Source organism: Cimex lectularius, unplaced genomic scaffold (genome assembly GCF_000648675.2).
Source record: "Cimex lectularius strain Harlan isolate CLEC.00 unplaced genomic scaffold, Clec_2.1 scaffold134, whole genome shotgun sequence".
Classification (NCBI taxonomy): Eukaryota; Metazoa; Arthropoda; class Insecta; order Hemiptera; family Cimicidae; genus Cimex; species Cimex lectularius.
Window position 1 is genome coordinate 208,006 of NW_019392747.1, and position 18,109 is coordinate 226,114.

The 18,109-nt window shown below is 34.7% G+C and overlaps 1 protein-coding gene and 1 long non-coding RNA gene across 4 annotated transcripts in view; one reads left to right on the forward strand and one right to left on the reverse strand.

Annotated features, from left to right (window-relative positions):
- Positions 1 to 18,109, reverse strand: part of LOC106670168 — a 276,453-nt gene that overhangs the window by 152,811 nt on the left and 105,533 nt on the right. The window lies entirely within an intron of this gene.
- Positions 1 to 18,109, forward strand: part of LOC112127001 — a 60,216-nt gene that overhangs the window by 41,167 nt on the left and 940 nt on the right. The window lies entirely within an intron of this gene.

Below are 18,109 nucleotides of genomic sequence, written 5' to 3' on the forward strand. Positions count from 1 at the left end.
AGAGAAATGTTTAGATTAAAAGATATCACGATTTTCCGACGCCAGGACGTGATATCTTTCAAAATCGATAAAAAGCGAAATTACTCTGAAATGGTTGAGAATCGGACCATGGACAATATGAACTTTTTTGTTCATTTTAGGGTGAAGAATCTACTGGAGAAGTTTGTAGCACGAGTAGCAATTCACCCTGTATATATATATATATATATATATATATATTTAAACAAATTTTGTAAAGCCAAATGCAAGCGTTTTAGTTAGTTAGGAAGCTTTAAATAATTGTTTTCCGTCGGAATTATGTAATAAATAGTTCAATTATTGTTTGTATATTTTAGTGTTTATCTTGCTAACTTCAACCAAAGCTAATTGATACCGAGTTAAAATTATCCCGTTAACAACCCCGGTTTTAAAAATGGTCTAATTTTAGAAAAAGATTTTGACTTGCATCACGAATGGGCGTTCTTATCTCCGGAAAGAAACCGTCACGCATGGAGTAGGCGTTGGTTAATTATTCACTTTGCACGCAAACACATATTCCGGCTTCTATTAACATATGTATTTAGCACTCGCCCCTATCCTGATTTACGACTGGGGGTCAATGGCAAGCATAGGAGAGATGATTGATCCCCTGGTCGACATTCAAGTTGGTGATGGACGAAACGCACCTCCCCCGAAAAGACTAGCCTCCTAGCCCCTTTTAAAATATCGATTCGGATTTTATTGCCGTAGGTCAGGAAACAGGTTATTCAACACACCCTTGAAATGTTCATAAAGGAGAATATTAACAGCCTGTTTTGTTGATAAATGCCAGGTTTATGTGTATATTGCATATGAATCAAAAATCCGGAAAAATATCCAAAATTCACACACTCTTACAACACGTAACCAAAGGGACGTCGGTGGCCGCGCAACGGTTTGGGCGTTGAAACGGCGCTCATCACTGTACGATAAAGATCCCGGGTTCGAATCCAGCGGCCCTGCATTCGAACCCGACATATTTACAAATGTGCAAAAACACCGGCACCCTGAGGGTTTTATATGAATGACTTTTGTTGTTGCGAGCCCTCGTAAAAATAGATAAATCAATTAATTAATTAAAAAAGTAACCAAACGTTCACTTAAATAGTAAATGTAAAGAAGTAAATATACAATGGAATAATATGGAAACTTTCAACCAGTTGTATATGAAATAATTACTTATCACGATAGAAGCTATTAATGACAATAACCACTGATTATTATTCAGAAATCGTGAGATGCGGTCTGGTGTGATGTAGGTTTCAGAAAAACATGTTCTTTTTCGTGCCAACGTTTCGATCTTTATTGAGATCATCTTCAGGGCTCAAAGTGTTTGTCTTCTGTGCAATTGTGCCATTCTTGCGTGTCGTGTTGAGAGTTCCACTTTGAGACCTGAAGATGATCTCAGTAAAGATCGAAACGTTGGCACGATAATGAAAATGTTTTTCTGAAACCTACATCACATCAGTCCGCACCTCACGATTTCTGAATAATTATCGACTAACGGTCACTACTCACCACACAAATAACCACTGAGTTCATCCAATCCTTAACCAAAATCAAAAAGATAACAAGTCAATACATTTTCATATTATATACCAATGTAATCCAATTAAAACCAAAACCATATTCTTTTAAGCAATTTATGCCATTTAACAAAATGAAATATTTATAGTTATATTATAGTTTTACATATCATAAGAAGCTTATGTCAGTGCAACAAAATTTCAATTTTATGACGTATTAAATTTAACTACTGATTAAATAAACTACTGAGCCTGTGCAATAATAGTGGATTCGAGTAAATAACAATTTCTCATCACCAACAATTGCGATTTCAAATAACTTATTTGAAGTCAATATCTACATTAAAATTGATAACCTACAATTTATAGACGATTTTGGTGTATTATTAATTTAGTGAGAAATATATGAACTATCCCAATTTCCGGTTAAAAGAATAATATCAAAATAATTCAAAATCATGAATGCAGGAAATAATCGCCTAAATTTTACTTATGCTTCTTGCATTGAAACATATAATTTTAACTCCTGTGGAGCCATTGATAATTTTGTTATGGTCCAAATTGATAGATAGAGCTGTATAATTAATAGAAAATGGCCGTAATTCTAAATACAAGCGTAAAAAGAAAATTTAAACAAACAAAAATCATAACAAATCTATGCGAATGATAGCACAATAACGACAAAAAATAAATTACTCCAACAAAACAACAATCGTAGAATGACAAAGAAATATTATAAAACAATAATTAAAGAAGATAAATTTTAGTTATACAACCATACAATTTAGTTATACAACGATACAATCAACTGAAAAAGAATAAATCGGATATAATTAAATATAACGTGTTGAAAATAGAGAGAACGAAGTAAAAATATATTTAAATGCAAAATGGTAAAACTAATACAACTATATAACACAATAGAAAACTAACAATTGAATTTACTCACTTTCCTTTTCCCAAATAATTATGAGATACGATTTGTATATGTAATTTCAAAATTTCAATCCTGTCTTAAAAAGTTGTTATCATTTATTATCCAGATAAATTTAAAAATATATTCACACTTAAATTTATTTGCTTGAAAGAGCAAATTACGTTTTTTTTCAGTAAGTAGTTCGTTCACCCAAAAGGGTGTATATGTACAAAACATATGTAGGTTCTTGACAAAAGATCGGTGTTTTTTCAGGTGCTGCCCCCTTTTCGAATATAGGCGGGAAGCTATTGTGTACAGAAAAACGACCAACAGGCAAATGGAGGACTTTAAATATGTTTCTAAAGTTCAAACCCGTAATATCATAGAACTCTAAAACCGAGACTGTTCATTTTACCACTCTTCCATTTTCTGGAAACCAAGTTCAAAGTCATTATATTAAAAACGATTTAAAAAATGAATTATTAATAACTCAATTAATAATTTTGCTTTTCTTCGTCTATTTTAAAAAATTTATTATATATATATATTTTTTTCATCTTCAATTGTNTTTTTTACGCAATTTTTCTGACCGAAAATAGTTTGTTTGGTTACCCTTTCCTTTTTTTCAAATATAGAAGACATTGTTATTTTATTTTATTTTTTTTATATATTTTTTTTTTAACGAGGGTTCGCAACAGCAGAGGTCAGTCATATAAACCCTCAGGGTGCCGTGGTTTTTGAAAAAAAAAGCCCATTTGTAAGTATGTCGGGTTCGAATGCAGGGCCGCTGGATTCGAACCTCGGACCTTTACCTTACAGTGATGAGCGCCGTGTCCACGCCTAAACCGTTGCGGCCACCGACGCCCCAATGTAGATATTGACTTCAAATAAGTTATTTGAAATCGCAATTGTTGGTGATGAGAAATTGTTATTTACTCGAATCCACTATTATGGCACAGGCTCAGTAGTGTATCCAAATTTAATACGTCATAAAATTGAAATTTTGTTGCACTGACATAAGCTTCTTATGATATGTGAAACTATAATATAACTATAAATATTTCATTTTGTTAAATTGCATAAATTGCTTAAAAGTATATGGTTTTGGATTTAATTGGATTACATTGGTATATAATATGAAAATGTATTGGCTTATTATCGTTATGATTTTGGTTAAGGATTGGATGAACTCAGTGGTTATTTGTGTGGTGAGTAGTGACAGTTAGTCGATAATTATTCAGAAATCGTAAGATGCGGTCTGGTGTGATGTAGCTTTCAGAAAAACATTTTCATTATCGTGCCAACGTTTCGATCTTTACTGAGATCATCTTCAGGTCTCAAAGTGAAACTCTCAACACGACACGCAAGAATGGCACAATTGCACAGAAGACAAACACTTTGAGCCCTGAAGAAGATCTCAATAAAGATCGAAACGTTGGCACGATAAAAAAAATGTTTTTCTGAAACCTACATCACACCAGACCGCATCTCACGATTTCTGAATAATAATCAGTGGTTATTATCATTAATAGCTTCTATCGTGATAAGTAATTATTTCATATACAACTGGTTGAAATCTTGAATTTACTGAAAAGTTTGCTTATTATTCCATTGTATATTTACTACTTTGTATTTACTATTTAAGTAAAAGTTTGGTTTAGTTAACAACTATTATGTTTGTCTATTCTTATTTCCCTACTATTGATTTTAATTAAGTACGGTTAAAGTTCGCTCTCGCGTAAATGAATAAGCGTGAAGGCAAGCTTTAAATGCCAGAGATTCTGGAAGGAAAATAGAACGTCCAAATGCCAAATAATTATTCGCAGCTTATACCTCTCGTTTGAGTATTCTAATTACCTCCAAGCACAGCATGGTATTAGCATTTATTCCACTATTTTAATTTAATTTTATTTATTTTATTCATGCAACAGAAGCGATTAGTAACTAACATGGTAAAATTGTGAATTATTAATCCCAACGGATTTTTGATAGTTGATCAACTCCTTTCAACATGATTCGATTTACAACAAAAATGCCATTTAGCCATTATGCCTCTTCCATTCATTCATCATCGTCATCATTTTGGGTTTGTCAATTAAGAGATATTTGAAAAGATCTGTTTTTCACAAAATTAAATCATCTTAATCGACGTTTTTCTATCGTTTGTTAACTGTTCCACCAGTTTTTATTTTGTTTCGAAAACTTTCAGACCTACGTTTTTTACATTATTGATTAATGTTAAAATATTCTGCAAGACAGAAGCCTGAGGAGAGACCGAGTCTTGGTTCGACACCTTTCGAAATAAAATAAAAACTGGCGAAACTGTTAAAAAAATTAAATTAAATAAAATAAAGGAGTATTTACTAAGCAAAACACCACGATAAATTCATGCAAAACATTCAATTGACATTATAAAAATTGCATAATGAAATTTTTTGACAGTTTTGAGATTAATGATGAATAAATAAATAATTTTCCAATCTACAGAACAAATAGTTAAATAATAATAGATTTTCATGTTCGGTATGAAAGATGAATTAAGACGTATTGTATAATAAATATTTCAGTTACTTTCCAGAATTCGCATTCTTTTAAATGTTTTAAAATTTTAAGCAGTTATCTAAATTTTAAGTATTTTATAGTATCACATAATTATGCTTAGTTTTATCTGTTTTCACCCTTTTCAAATAATTTTCATTCAAATTGATAATCTCTGAAGGTTTTCTCTTGGTAACGAACTCTTGTCAGAGGAGTTTAGAAGATAGATTTTCTCTTCTGTATTGGGTTTTTAGCTGCAACGAACCATTTGTTGAACAAATTGCGAATTGTTTCTCATGGATCGATGAGTTGGTGAAAGTAGCGTAAACGTGCGAATGCCATTACCAGAATGAAATATGTATTGAGTCTGTCGGTGGAGGTGGCCTGTCCGGGGTTCATCAGCAGGGTCCGCGCGGCTGCGTCGTAGTCGTGGCAACCCCCATGCAACCCCCGAATGCATCTCCATCGATCCGGTACCAGCGCTTTCTCCCTGGGCCCACATCCAGATACTGGCGATAATAAAAGATGCCCATCCGGATGGAAAATATGTAAGGGATATAATGAAAGTACGCCTTTTTCGTTTATGTCATTTTCAAGACAAGGCGTACTTTACTATGACATGACTTTACATTTCAAACCATGTCCTCCGATACATACGTTGCTTTTTTATTTAAAAAAAATACAATACATAGCGCTAAAGCCAGCAACGATGTTGTCCTAATATTGCTTTGTAAAGAGAGGAGAATAACCCATTAGAATCTGAAGTTCTTTGTGGATAGTATAGTTGGTATGAAGTAGGGAGTTTGGGCATTGGTTTTTTTTTTTTTTGGTTTTGGACTAGAGCGATTGGATTCTTTCGGTTGAATCGCTAGCTTGAACCCTACGGTTCAATTCCGTAAGTCTAGATCGGTTGTGTAAATCAGGCATTTCTTTTGAAGTGAAAATTTCGATGTGCTGTCAAGCAGTTTTTTGTGTATTTTATATCGTCTGTTAGTTCTAACTATTAACTCGTATGGGGTTCGAACTAACAGGGAACGACCAGGTTGGTGGGACAAGGATTTGGACCACACTTTTTTTGGTTATGCTACACTTCAAAAATCGGACGCTTATCCGCCATTTCTTGGGAATAGGCCCTGGTTTCGCAAAAAAAATTTCCGGATTTTTTTATAATTTTTATTTAGCCATTTTACTTGCTCAAATCAACTGCATGAATATATCATTTTACAATATTTTTCATGTAGATTGCAATAAAAATATAGTAAAAGTTTTGTGTTAAGGTCTACCTCTGGTGACGGGCGAAAATTTCAGTCTTAACGTTTTTGGATCGATGTATAGTTGCTCAGCAGAATCGGAAGTGCAAAAAATGCAAAAAAAGCCAGAAAATGGAAGTGAAAAAAAATCATTATTTGTGAAGTAAATTCCAAATCGGATTTGTACTCACCAATTATATGTGAATAAAGGAATTGTTCATTGTAGAAAAACTTCTAGGGTAATTAATTCTATTCACTCTCTTATAACATGTTGGTCATGGTCAGGGCTTATCTTAGATCGTTTCTTGGTCAGTAGTTTTTCCACAGCGTGGGGATCTTCCCTGGTGTGTATTACCACGGGACCATTAACACTTCTTGCCACACTCCGTTGCACCTCCCGGATGTTAAATACCTTTTTTACTTGAATAATTCACTCATGTTTCTGTACTGTTAACAACAATTATTATGCTAATTTTATCTTCCCCCTTTTTTTAATGTTGGAAACGCTAAATTTCAAAGCCCCCTCTTAAAAAGTGACTTTTCCTTAAGCGAGATGGACTGCCGGACACAAGCCTCGAAAAAAGCTGTGTACGTACAAATGATATCGCGTGTTTAAAGTTAATTTAAGTTTTGTCATGCATGAAGGTCAAATAAGCAAACGTGACTTTATGATAAGTTTGATCATCTTTGGTCTTTTAATTATCGCGATTGTCTGGTTCGAGATTTATGTGATCTCTTGAATCTGAGCGGTCGTTTGATTCCTTTCTTTGGGTTTTTCTATCTTTAGTTACGGCGTATACTATTGGGTTGTCCGGAAAATAATGCAGGATTTTGGTATTAAACAAAAAAAAAGAAACTAGTTACTTTAAAGCAATGTTCTTTAATCAAAATAATTTCCCATACNCATTCATACAAATGAGTAATCCTGTAAACGTAAACAGAATATTTTATATAGATTTTTTTTAATGAAAACTTAAAATCCTGCATTATTTTCCGGACAACCCGATAAATAAGCAAGGTACTTTAACTGTGTTTTGTTGCAAAGGTAATTTAATCATTCAACACTACATTGAACAAATTAACATTTGAACGACTGAAAACAATTTTTTAAGTTTTAATAAGGGTGTACTTTTTAAATTCAAAAAACGATAATTTGTAGGGTTAGTTTTCCAGAGCGCGTGATCCTTTAAATTTAAAACCTTATTTTTTTCTGTTTTACAGTAACGTCGACGTTTCGAGCAGTTAATTACAAAATAAAATTTACACGATTTCATGTGGAAAACGAAGAAAGCAACTAAAATTATGAACAACATAATAAGTTCTCCTTAGGAGGTAAAAAATGCAAAGCCGGGCCTTGGTAAAGGGTGGTCTACGAACTGCCGATATTATCTGCCCGACCTTTTCCTCCAGGGTCGCCTTTCTTTCCCAGGATCGTATTAACGAGAGCACGGAGTAGGCGATAACGATCCGGCCAGCCCTGACTCCCAGGACGTGTTTGCCGAAGGAGTGCAAGTTACATAAGATGTTTGCTTTGTCGTCTACACCGATAATATGACGATTTTACGATGCACGGTATCGCTCACTCACGGGAAATTTTTGGCCTCATAATCTCCGGATAACGTGCAGCTACAGATAGGTGACGGGGGAAGCTATGGATTTATAAACCCTTTGGCCTTGAAGATGATAAGGCACACCCGTCTAACCCAGCAGGTCGTTGAGTAACACAAATTCTCTCGTGCGAACTAAATTCAAATCCCTGCAAATTCAATAAAGCTTCAATCGTACAATTTTTAAAAGTAAGTTTATACAAATGAAATTATTTAGTTTATGCTATCTCGACAGTTTTCCATCACCTTGATTTTTGAAAGCTACGATATCGAATTTCAACTTTTCAACACGTAGATAAAAGCAAATTTAAAAATTGATATACGTATCAAGGTTTATGTATTTCCTAACAAACATGCACGTATAACCATAGAAAGGAGATAAATACTCCATCCACCTTCAGCTTACACCCATCTACCAGCTGGGCAGAGAAGGTGGGAATCCTAGAAGCAACCAACTGAAATGGCCCTCCGCGTTTCTGATTTTTCTGATTTTCCACGCGTATTTTTTAAAACTGCGACCATTTGAACGGATCCATTTGATTAATGACTCTGCTTTTATATGTACACTAAACGGATATCCTCAAAAATGCAATAATGGTCATCAGGGTCTAGTATGGAAGGAAGGAATTTTCTGTTTTATTGTAACATTGGGAGGATTTTTTACTGCACTCAAGATAAATAATTAATTAGTAGTAACGGAAATAATAGAAATAATTATCGAGATCGTTCGGGCGTCAAGACATAGAATTCATATTTCTATCATATTCTCTCCCAACTTTGCCCATAGAGGTCATGAATCGTAACTCCAATTTACTCAACGTATACTGAATCCTTTTTAGCTTTACGTTTTGCACTTACACGACCAGATGCGTACTTATCTAAGCAAATATTGTCTATTAAATTGCGTTCTATAGGACAACAGAAAAATGGCTTATTGCAGTAAGAATAAAATTGAGTTCTTTGGCCTAGATTGGCTTTAATTTAACTAAAAAAATAATACCAAACAAAGATTTATCGACCAATGTAGATATGACAATGTTTCGTTTGATGATCAGGGATGTGGTCCACAATGAATATTGTTGTATCTTGCCAAGCTTTCGGCGTTTATTAAGCTTTGTTCAGGGCTCCTAGAACCGAAGTCACGTTGAATCCAGTTGTTCAGCAGTATTCATTTTGGACCACATCCCTGATCCTCAAACGAAACATCGTCATATCTACGTTGGTCGAAAAATCCCTGTTTGGTATATTCAACTGGGTTGTTCATTCTTCTACAATGACGTTCTACAATTTGATTCCACGTGACTTATGTTCTTCGAGCCCTGAAGAAGGCTTAATAAAGCCGAACGCTTGGCAAGACACAACAATATTCATTTTGGACCACATCCTTGATCCTAAAACGAACCATCGTTAAAAAAATAATAGTTGAAAAATATTCGATGACGGACCTGCAGAAATCCCAAATGGTTATGAGTTGCTTTTCCATTCCATCTATAATCAGATCTTTTTATCTACTATTTCTTCTATATAAAAATAATTCTATATAAAATCTGATATATAAATGAGATAGGTAGGTAATATATCGGAATTTTTTAATCAAGTGATGACAAAAAAATGATTTCCCACCTTTTAGGTTAAAACATAAAAACGAGAGAACTTTATTCACATTAGAAAAGTAGCAATTACTTTGGAACTTACGAGCAGTTTTAATTGGCATGTAACAAATATGTTGCCTCTCAAACAATAAATTAAGGTAAGAAGTAAGGAAAGCCGTAAATAGGCATACCGGATGTCTTGAGGAGCTTGCTAATCATCGATTGATTGTTCCATAAAATTGAATTCGATACACATAAACGAATGCAGTTCAACGAATTAACAGTGCCAAAAGCCGGTGTTTTCCCTGCCCCTCGAGCCAAGACGGGAAAAGTTCTGCTGGGAATCTCATTTTGAATGGTTAACAATGTGAAAACAACTTTCATTGTTCCTTCGCAATTAGCATTTCAACCGCAGAGACTCTTATCCGTCTTCACAATGTACTTCACTTTGTTTCGGTATTCTCGAGGGGAGTTTGGATTTGGGCCCTGTTTTATACGATCATTTTTTTTCTTTCTTTCTGTCCTATTCAAATTAAAAGCGGGGAGGACGTAGGTAAGTAAAATTTACCCGAATGTTTATAATATATCCTTTTAAATAAAACGGATGCTTCTGCAGAACACAGTTCTTTCGTCTAGTTTTCAAGAAATACATCCTCATCATCAGGATTTAGCAAATTTAAGTAATAAAATAATAAAAATTAATAAATATAAGCGCGCATTTACAATTTTGAAATCTATGGTTTCAACCTCGATGGAATTAAATATTTATATCGTATGAACGAGCATGACCAATGCCCTTTCTAATCATGCATACTGCAGTTATACTGGTCATGAATAAAATATCGGAGATAATTATAACATATTTATAATAGCTACCAAAGATCAATTTGGTCTATCAACATAACCAAATCGATCAAATGCAAGGAGGGAGCGTGAAATGCAAAACGCATGTTTGTTAAAAAAATAAATAATAATAATAACAATAATAATATCTTTATTAACGACTTTCGCCAAAACAAGAAAGATTATGTAATAGATAACGACAATTTGTACCTAAAACTATTAAATGAATTAACAAATAAATCTTTATAATATTGATTCATGAGCCTAGATTATGATTGGTGCATGATATAAATAATTGTATTTACAAGATGGTATAAAAATGATCAACATTTCTGGTATATTTCTGAGGAATATTTAACAATACTTTTTTAAACAAATCAGGGCTATCTGTATTATTGAGTAACATAAAATATCGTTCATTTTTATGAGAGAGTCAATTGACAATTCAGCTCTCAGTGAAATATTTAACAGCTTTTACTTAATACTACTTAATTTTTTTCAATTTCCTTTATATATTTTAAATAATAAGATGACCAGACTGGTGAATTGAATTCAAGGATAGATTTAACAAAAGAAAAGTATGACTTGTTTATACAACCGGTATTGCTGAGTTCACTAGCATTTAGTGAAGCCTTTGAGGCTTTGTTTATAATAATGGCAATATGTTCATTAAATGTTAGGATGAATTAAACAATATTCTAGGTCCCTCATATAATTAGTTATCTCGAGTTTAGAGTTGTTGGTCTTGTAGTTACAGATAATAGGTTTTATATTTTTTAAAGCGCATACTTTTTATGTGTATTTAAAAACATTCTGTTAGAAATAGTCCAATTGACTAGAATATTTAAGTCTTGTTGTAGATCATCATAGTCCGATGTTGATTTCATGATTTTATAGATCTTTAAATAATGAGCAAATAGTTTATATTTACAGGTCACGAAGCAATCTGTGACATTTATAAAAATATTGAAGAAAAGCAGAATCCTCCTTTTAGAACACTTGTTGTTACAAGTGTTAGTTTAGGCAAAACAACATTTAAGGATACTATTTATATTCCATTTTTTTAAATAATGAAATTGCCAAAGAAGAAGCCTTTCATTCCTGGAAAAATCTGTATATACTACATCAATTTGGTGGTTGTATAATGCATCAAGAATGTTTAAGTGAGAGTTAAATTAGTTAATGATTATTCGGAGTGTTTGTATTCTGCGTAATTGTGTCATTATTGTGTGTCGTGTTGACAGTGCCTAGGACAAACACTTTGAGCCCTGAAGAAGATCTCAATAAAGATAGAAACGTTGGCACGATAAAGAAAATGTTTTTCTAAAACCTACATCACACCAGACCGCATCTCACGATCTCCGAATAAATTATTGACTAACGGTCACTAAACACCACACAAAATTAGTTAGTGTAGATTTGTTCTTAGTAATACCATGTTTCTTATTAATGAGTGATAGTTCTAAATCATTTTTTCTGACTCTTAGGAATAATTGAGGGCTTATTAATTGACCTATAGTTTAGTGTATCATATGGAATGAAAAACTACAAAGTAGTATTTACGCTGAGCTAATGGACAATCCAAGTATCTATAAGTAGTAGAATTGATATTTCCTGTAATTTTGACGTCATTAAACCGGTTCTATCCGAGGTCCATTCTATCGTGGGAGTCGGCCGGGAAGACAAAGGACCCCGTAACGGAAGTGCATGTGAAACTGGACCGGTCCGGGCCGACCTTCAGGGGAAAGGACGGCAATTGTTCGGGATGGAAGAGGGCCGAAGTCGACTCCCGTTGGCGGCGGGGGAGGCGAGAGACCGGTTCTCGACCACCCCTTGCTTTGCTGCGTGGGAGACACCCCCGGGCACTCACCTGCATCCGACCATCCAACCGGCGGACCGGTTCCTAGTCAACAGGTTTATTCGCCCAAATTCCTCCTCCGCTTCTATCGAAAAAAAAAAACCTTTTAAAAGTGGGTTCTTTGTTTATGTTTACGTAAGTTATTTCATGCTGCTCAAACGCGTATCGGGTTTGCGCCTGGAGACATAGACATGGTGTAGAACTCTGTAGAATAGTTCTACTTAGCTCAAATAACAGCTTTGAAGAAGGACCACGGAGGAGGCAAGAAATGCATATGCAATGAAATATACACTGACAGGCAAAAAATTCCACCTAATTGATTTTTTTCATTTTCTCGATAAAAGAAAATTCTGCCCTTAATTTGTCTCATTGTTTTTATCAATAAATATTTATTTACGCTCTGTTTTAAATTGGGAATATCAATTAGACGTAAACACATTTAATCCTTAATCCAAAACAAGGATAAATGATATTTAAATGTTTAATTTTTACGGAATTTAAAATGTTTATTCAGTCTCTTTTGAATTCTGAAGCAATAAACTGTTTAGATTTCGTCTTTGTTTTCTTAATTTCAATTTTTAAACGTAAAAATGCCAATGATGTAAAGGTGATCGACCAGCTGTTATTCAACAATATATTTGTGTCCAAAGAACCTTCCTTTCATTTACACACATGAGCAATTATAAAATATTATACGTATATGTATCCGTTATAGAACCCTGAGGAAGGTGAAATATAACACCGAAAAGCTTGGCGTAGTTTCAGCACCAGAACCTTCTTTGGACCACATCCCCGATCCTACCAAATATATTGTTAAAAAAGCCACTTAGTGCTGAGGATGTTGCGCGTGGTGTGGCTCTTATTGATGCTGGAGGTTCCATCACCTATGCGGCTATTGCCATCGGAGTTCCCTACGAAACACTGCGAGACGCCGTTAGACTTGGTCTTACCATAGACGGTACTGGAAGCCCAAGGTTAACCTTACTGTTGTTGATTGTTCAAACGATTCATCAGCTCCAAGAAGTTCGAGCTGTCCAACTTTCTGAACGGACTGCTCGAAGAAGATTTCCGCCCCGTAAAAGGACCAGAATTGACCAGAACACACGGAGTTGTACGACTCGCATTTGTTCGAAGACACAGCCATTGGTCTTTGGACGATTGGTCTGGTGGCTGTACTTTTTATGGATGAGTGCAGATTTGCTCTGCGATCTCCAGGGCGTGAAAGAGTGTGGAGAAGGCGAATGAAAGGTACGAAGCCTGCAATTTTTCCCAGAGCCAACCTTTTCAACGTAGCTCAGTGATGGTGAGGCCGGGAATTTCAATGGAGAGTCGCCCAGAGTTGGTTGATGTTCGTGGAGGGTCTTTGAAATTGAAATTTTGGAACATCATGCGTTGCCTATCCTCGATGAAATAAGCGACAATCCTGTTTAAATCCACGATAATGCCCGACCACACGACGCTCGCGTAGTACAAACGTACTTTCAACAGCATAAGGGGGGACCCCCAATCAGGGTCTTAGCCTGGCCAGCCTGTTCTCCAGACCTGGACCCCCCGAACATTTATGGGATAACCTCAAAAGACGAATAATTCCCTCCACGATCTTAGAAGGACTTTTCGCGAAGAATGGGCTAACCTCTAGCAAAGAGACATTTCCAGACTGGTAGGAAGTATGCCGAGGCGTCTTCGAGGATGTAATTAAGGCAAGAAGAGGAAATACCCGATATTGAAATGTTAATTAAAAATCTAAAACAAAATTAAAACAAATTTTATCTGTCCTTCTTTTTTTTTTAAATTTTTCTTAGCAATTTACATTTTTTTTTACATTTCAGGTCAGGTATCAGGTCATTGACTGTTGCTGCTACATTTCATTCAATTTATATTAAGCCGTTGTTTCTCATTGGAAGATGGCTGTTTCCTCCTCCTCATTGCATAATCTGCAGATGGGATCATCGTTATATATGCTCATGTTGTGTAGATGTTTTCTGATTTCCCAGTGATCGGTTAATAGTCTATCACTCCTCTGAGTCTAGCCCTCTCCAATTGCAGCAGTGAGTTTGCCAATCTTGGTGAGGGTTGTTTCAACATGATTCGGAGTTTACTGTGTCGGTCCGCTATAGTTTATCCATTCTCGCTTTGTTTTGTTTGGATAGATTCTGAGATGAAGGATTCTATATTTGTTTTTGTTATCCCAAGTATAGGTTCAGGGCCTAGTTTGGTCTTGCAAAACCTCCAATGTTTTGCTTAGGAAAGAAGAAAATTTACCGATAATAATAGGGTTTTTTGATGTTCATGAACTTTACAGCCGTATTTTACTTATTTACGGCTATGCATCAAGTCAATATTTTACGATTTCTTATTGATACTACGTACAAAACTATCTACTACCTGTAAATATAATACTAAAATACAATTCGCGAAGAAGTAAAGGGTGTAAAGATTATATAAATTGTAAATTTAAAAGGTTTGCTTATTTCTAAAAACTCATTTGAAATTTTGTTCATTGGAATGTTTTTGTTTATTTTTTTCTGGATTTACTTTCAATCAGATGCAAAACCAAGAGAGGAATGTGGCACAAATTTGCCTAACAAATTCGTCTGAAAAAGCAGGGATTGCGCAATCCTTTATTATTCCAAAAGGGATGTCTTTTTATTTTAGTGATGAAATGATTACAGGTTTGCACAGGTTGTCGCATGCTCCGAGACGGCCTTCTCACCAAAATTATCAAATAAATTAACAATGTAAATTCGTATTAGCATATGATGAAGTGGAAGACGGAGTGTGAGAAGAAAGGAAGGGGAGATATAAAAGCGACGAGAACGACGAAAAAACTGGCACGTCTGATGTGTTAGTAATATCAGTCTAATCACTGCTGTCGTTAAACCGAACGTTTGGTTTGCCAACACGGTTTACAAATATGAACATCGCCTTAAAAATCCCTCAAGCCAGATCACGCGTTGACATGGGCAAATTTATTAACTAACTACAAAAAAAAAAAAAACTCCTGAAATTACGATGAAATCACGCATTGCCCATGTTTCTTAAGATTGTTATTTATTTATTTACGATAATCAATGCAATCCCTTCATTAAGACAGTTCTAGATATTGCAAATTTGAAACGGTTAAGTTTCTTTTTGTGAGATCGAGTCATTAGACGTCACTGGTTGACGTTAAGAACATATTGGTGAATTGCACTCAGATTTATCTCAACAGTTTAATCTCTAAACTTTGAATCGAAGGAAACGCTATCTGGTGTGCTATTGCATTTAAAGGTAACAGCAAGATATATAAATGTTTTGATCCACTATAATAAAGTAATAGAGCAAAAAGGCGACATCGTTCATACGCATCTTTTGCGTCTGATGCGACCAATGGAGTGTTTGATATGCCTCTTTATAGTAAATTAAATTACTATTAAAGTTAATATTAAAAGTTAGCGTCACGAGCAGGGCCTAAACGCACAACTTTCGAATAGATTCTTCGATCTACTTTTGGACTACAATGACGTTCGGTCCCCCGAGACATCAAACTTTGACGTTTGGAACAAGGAAGTAGAAAGATAGATAGGTAGGCAGACCGACAACCAAAGGTGGAAAGAAATATGCATAAAATATGCTCACATATACATGTGTGCGGGATAGAGAGAGAGAGAGAGAAAAAAAAGGAGAGAGAGAGAAAAAGAGAGGGAGAGACAGAGAAAAGGAGAGAGAGTGTTACGGAACGAAATCTTGTCAGAAGGCAAGTTTAATTTTTCCCAACTATGGTTCATGGAGAAGAAAAAGGCCAGGGGTTTGTGGTTTTTTAAATTACCGTCTGAAAAATCTAAAAGAAATATTATAACAGGTATCGTGAATAAATAAAGAGAAACAGGAGTTAAACGATATGCACTCAGATATTACTGATCCCTAATATTAATATAATAATCTAGGCAAAGTTCTGGGAGTCTCACTCACTCAATCACTATTCGATTTATTAATAATTTGGATTTGAAAACATTTTCAAATGTCGTGTAATCTATTTGATTCTCGGCAACAAATGAAATGACCACAGAGAGCTTTCGTGAAGATAAACTACAGTTTAATTATTAAATCCATTAAAGTTCGTGGTCCAATTGAATTCGTGGGTTCGAATCCCGCTCGTGCCATTGACTTTTTTTATCTCAACTAAAAACCTTAATTAATTTTAATATATTAATTGGTCAAGCGGACCACGAAATTAGTGAATTTAATGATTTAAAATGAAGTAAACTTCACTAAAGCTCTCCGTGGCCATTTCATTTGTCGTCGAGAATCCAATCCGATTACACGAAATTTGAAACATGGCAAAAATGAGGGAAAATTCAAAAGGTGGGGTGAGATGGGGAGTTGATGTCCGAGTGGATCGAGGTCACGGTAGCTCAAGTGGTAGAGCAGCGGCGTATCTAGCCGAAGATCGTGGGTTCGAATCCCGCTCGAGCCATTGACTTTTTTATCTCAACTATAAACCTTAATTGTTATCTTTTACAATGAATATATTTATTGGATGCATATTAATATATATGGGAAGTTAGGTATATGCTTTTTACAGTTCTGAGGTTCGGTAGTACATATGCAATTATAATGCGTGGTGGTAAACTGACGACGTTTTGAAATAACAAGTAATTCGCTTTAAATATATGGTTCTGAATAAATAAAAAAAAATTAAAAACGATGATTTCAACCTCAATATTCGAGGTTCCTTTTCATCAGGACTCAATTTCCCAATTAAAAGTTAAATTGAAGTATTAAACAAAATTATGTAAATTTTACGGGCGGTATGCACTCGTATTGCACGCCAGGAGTTTTTTTTTAAAATGCCTGTCACGAATGTCTGGCATTTAATTAACATTTAACGACCGGTCCTCTTGCATCTGTGTCACGAAACGAATAAATTGCCCATTCAATTTATTTCACAGGTGGATTACCCTTTCAACACATAAAACCGATTTTCGTCACTCTGGAAGGCGACATAATCGCGTTTACAATTTCGAAAAGTATTGTTAAAGTATAATTCGTGACCTGGTCATTACGCGGAAAGAAAGTTGGTTGTTATCGTAGGGCCCCCATCACTATTACTTACGCAGTAATTTTTCTTTCCAAGCCCACGTTTACCATTTATAAAGGTTAAGAGCATTGACTGGTGTTTTTTCGTCTACAACTGTCAGGTTAACACTTAACCTAACCATACCCATTAAACATGAACAGAGCCGGTTTAACAATAATATTTTCTTTTTAGACTGGTTTTAACCACATCATAGCGGACAGGTTATTCATTTATATTGCTAGGATTAATGAAATTTTAATTCTTTCACTTTCCATTCAGAATTAGCACGGCTATAAAAACAATAAAAAATATAATGATTATTTAAAGAGCGTCTGGTGAGTCTTCGAGATGCGGTCTAGTGTGCTGTAGGTTAAGAAAAACCATTTTCTTTATCGTGCCAACGTTAAAATATTCGAATACATATAAGATCTTAATATGAATTTATACAATGATATATACAATATAAAATTTTCAGGTTTAATCGAAATATTTGTACTCACTCAAAGTGTGCGTTTTCTGCACATGTGTCATTATTGAGTGTCGAGTTGAGAGTGTTAGTGAGATATTAATGTTTTTTGTTTACATGTTTGATTTTGAAGGAGTGGGGAAGGAAGTAGGGATAGAAGTATAAATTTAAACAATATTTATAAATCCCAGGCCCTGAAGATGATCTCAATAAAGGTCGAAACGTTGGCACGATAAAGAAAATGTTTTCAAACATACACCCCGCCAGACCGCATCTAACGATCTCTAAAAAATCAGTAACTAACAGTCATTAAAAAAAGTATGTATTACAGGAGTGTGACAGTTAATAACAATAATAAAAATGAATAACCATTTTTACAGAAAAAATTTCAATATTAGCCATAATATGACTTGAACGATTGACATTAGCGAATGGA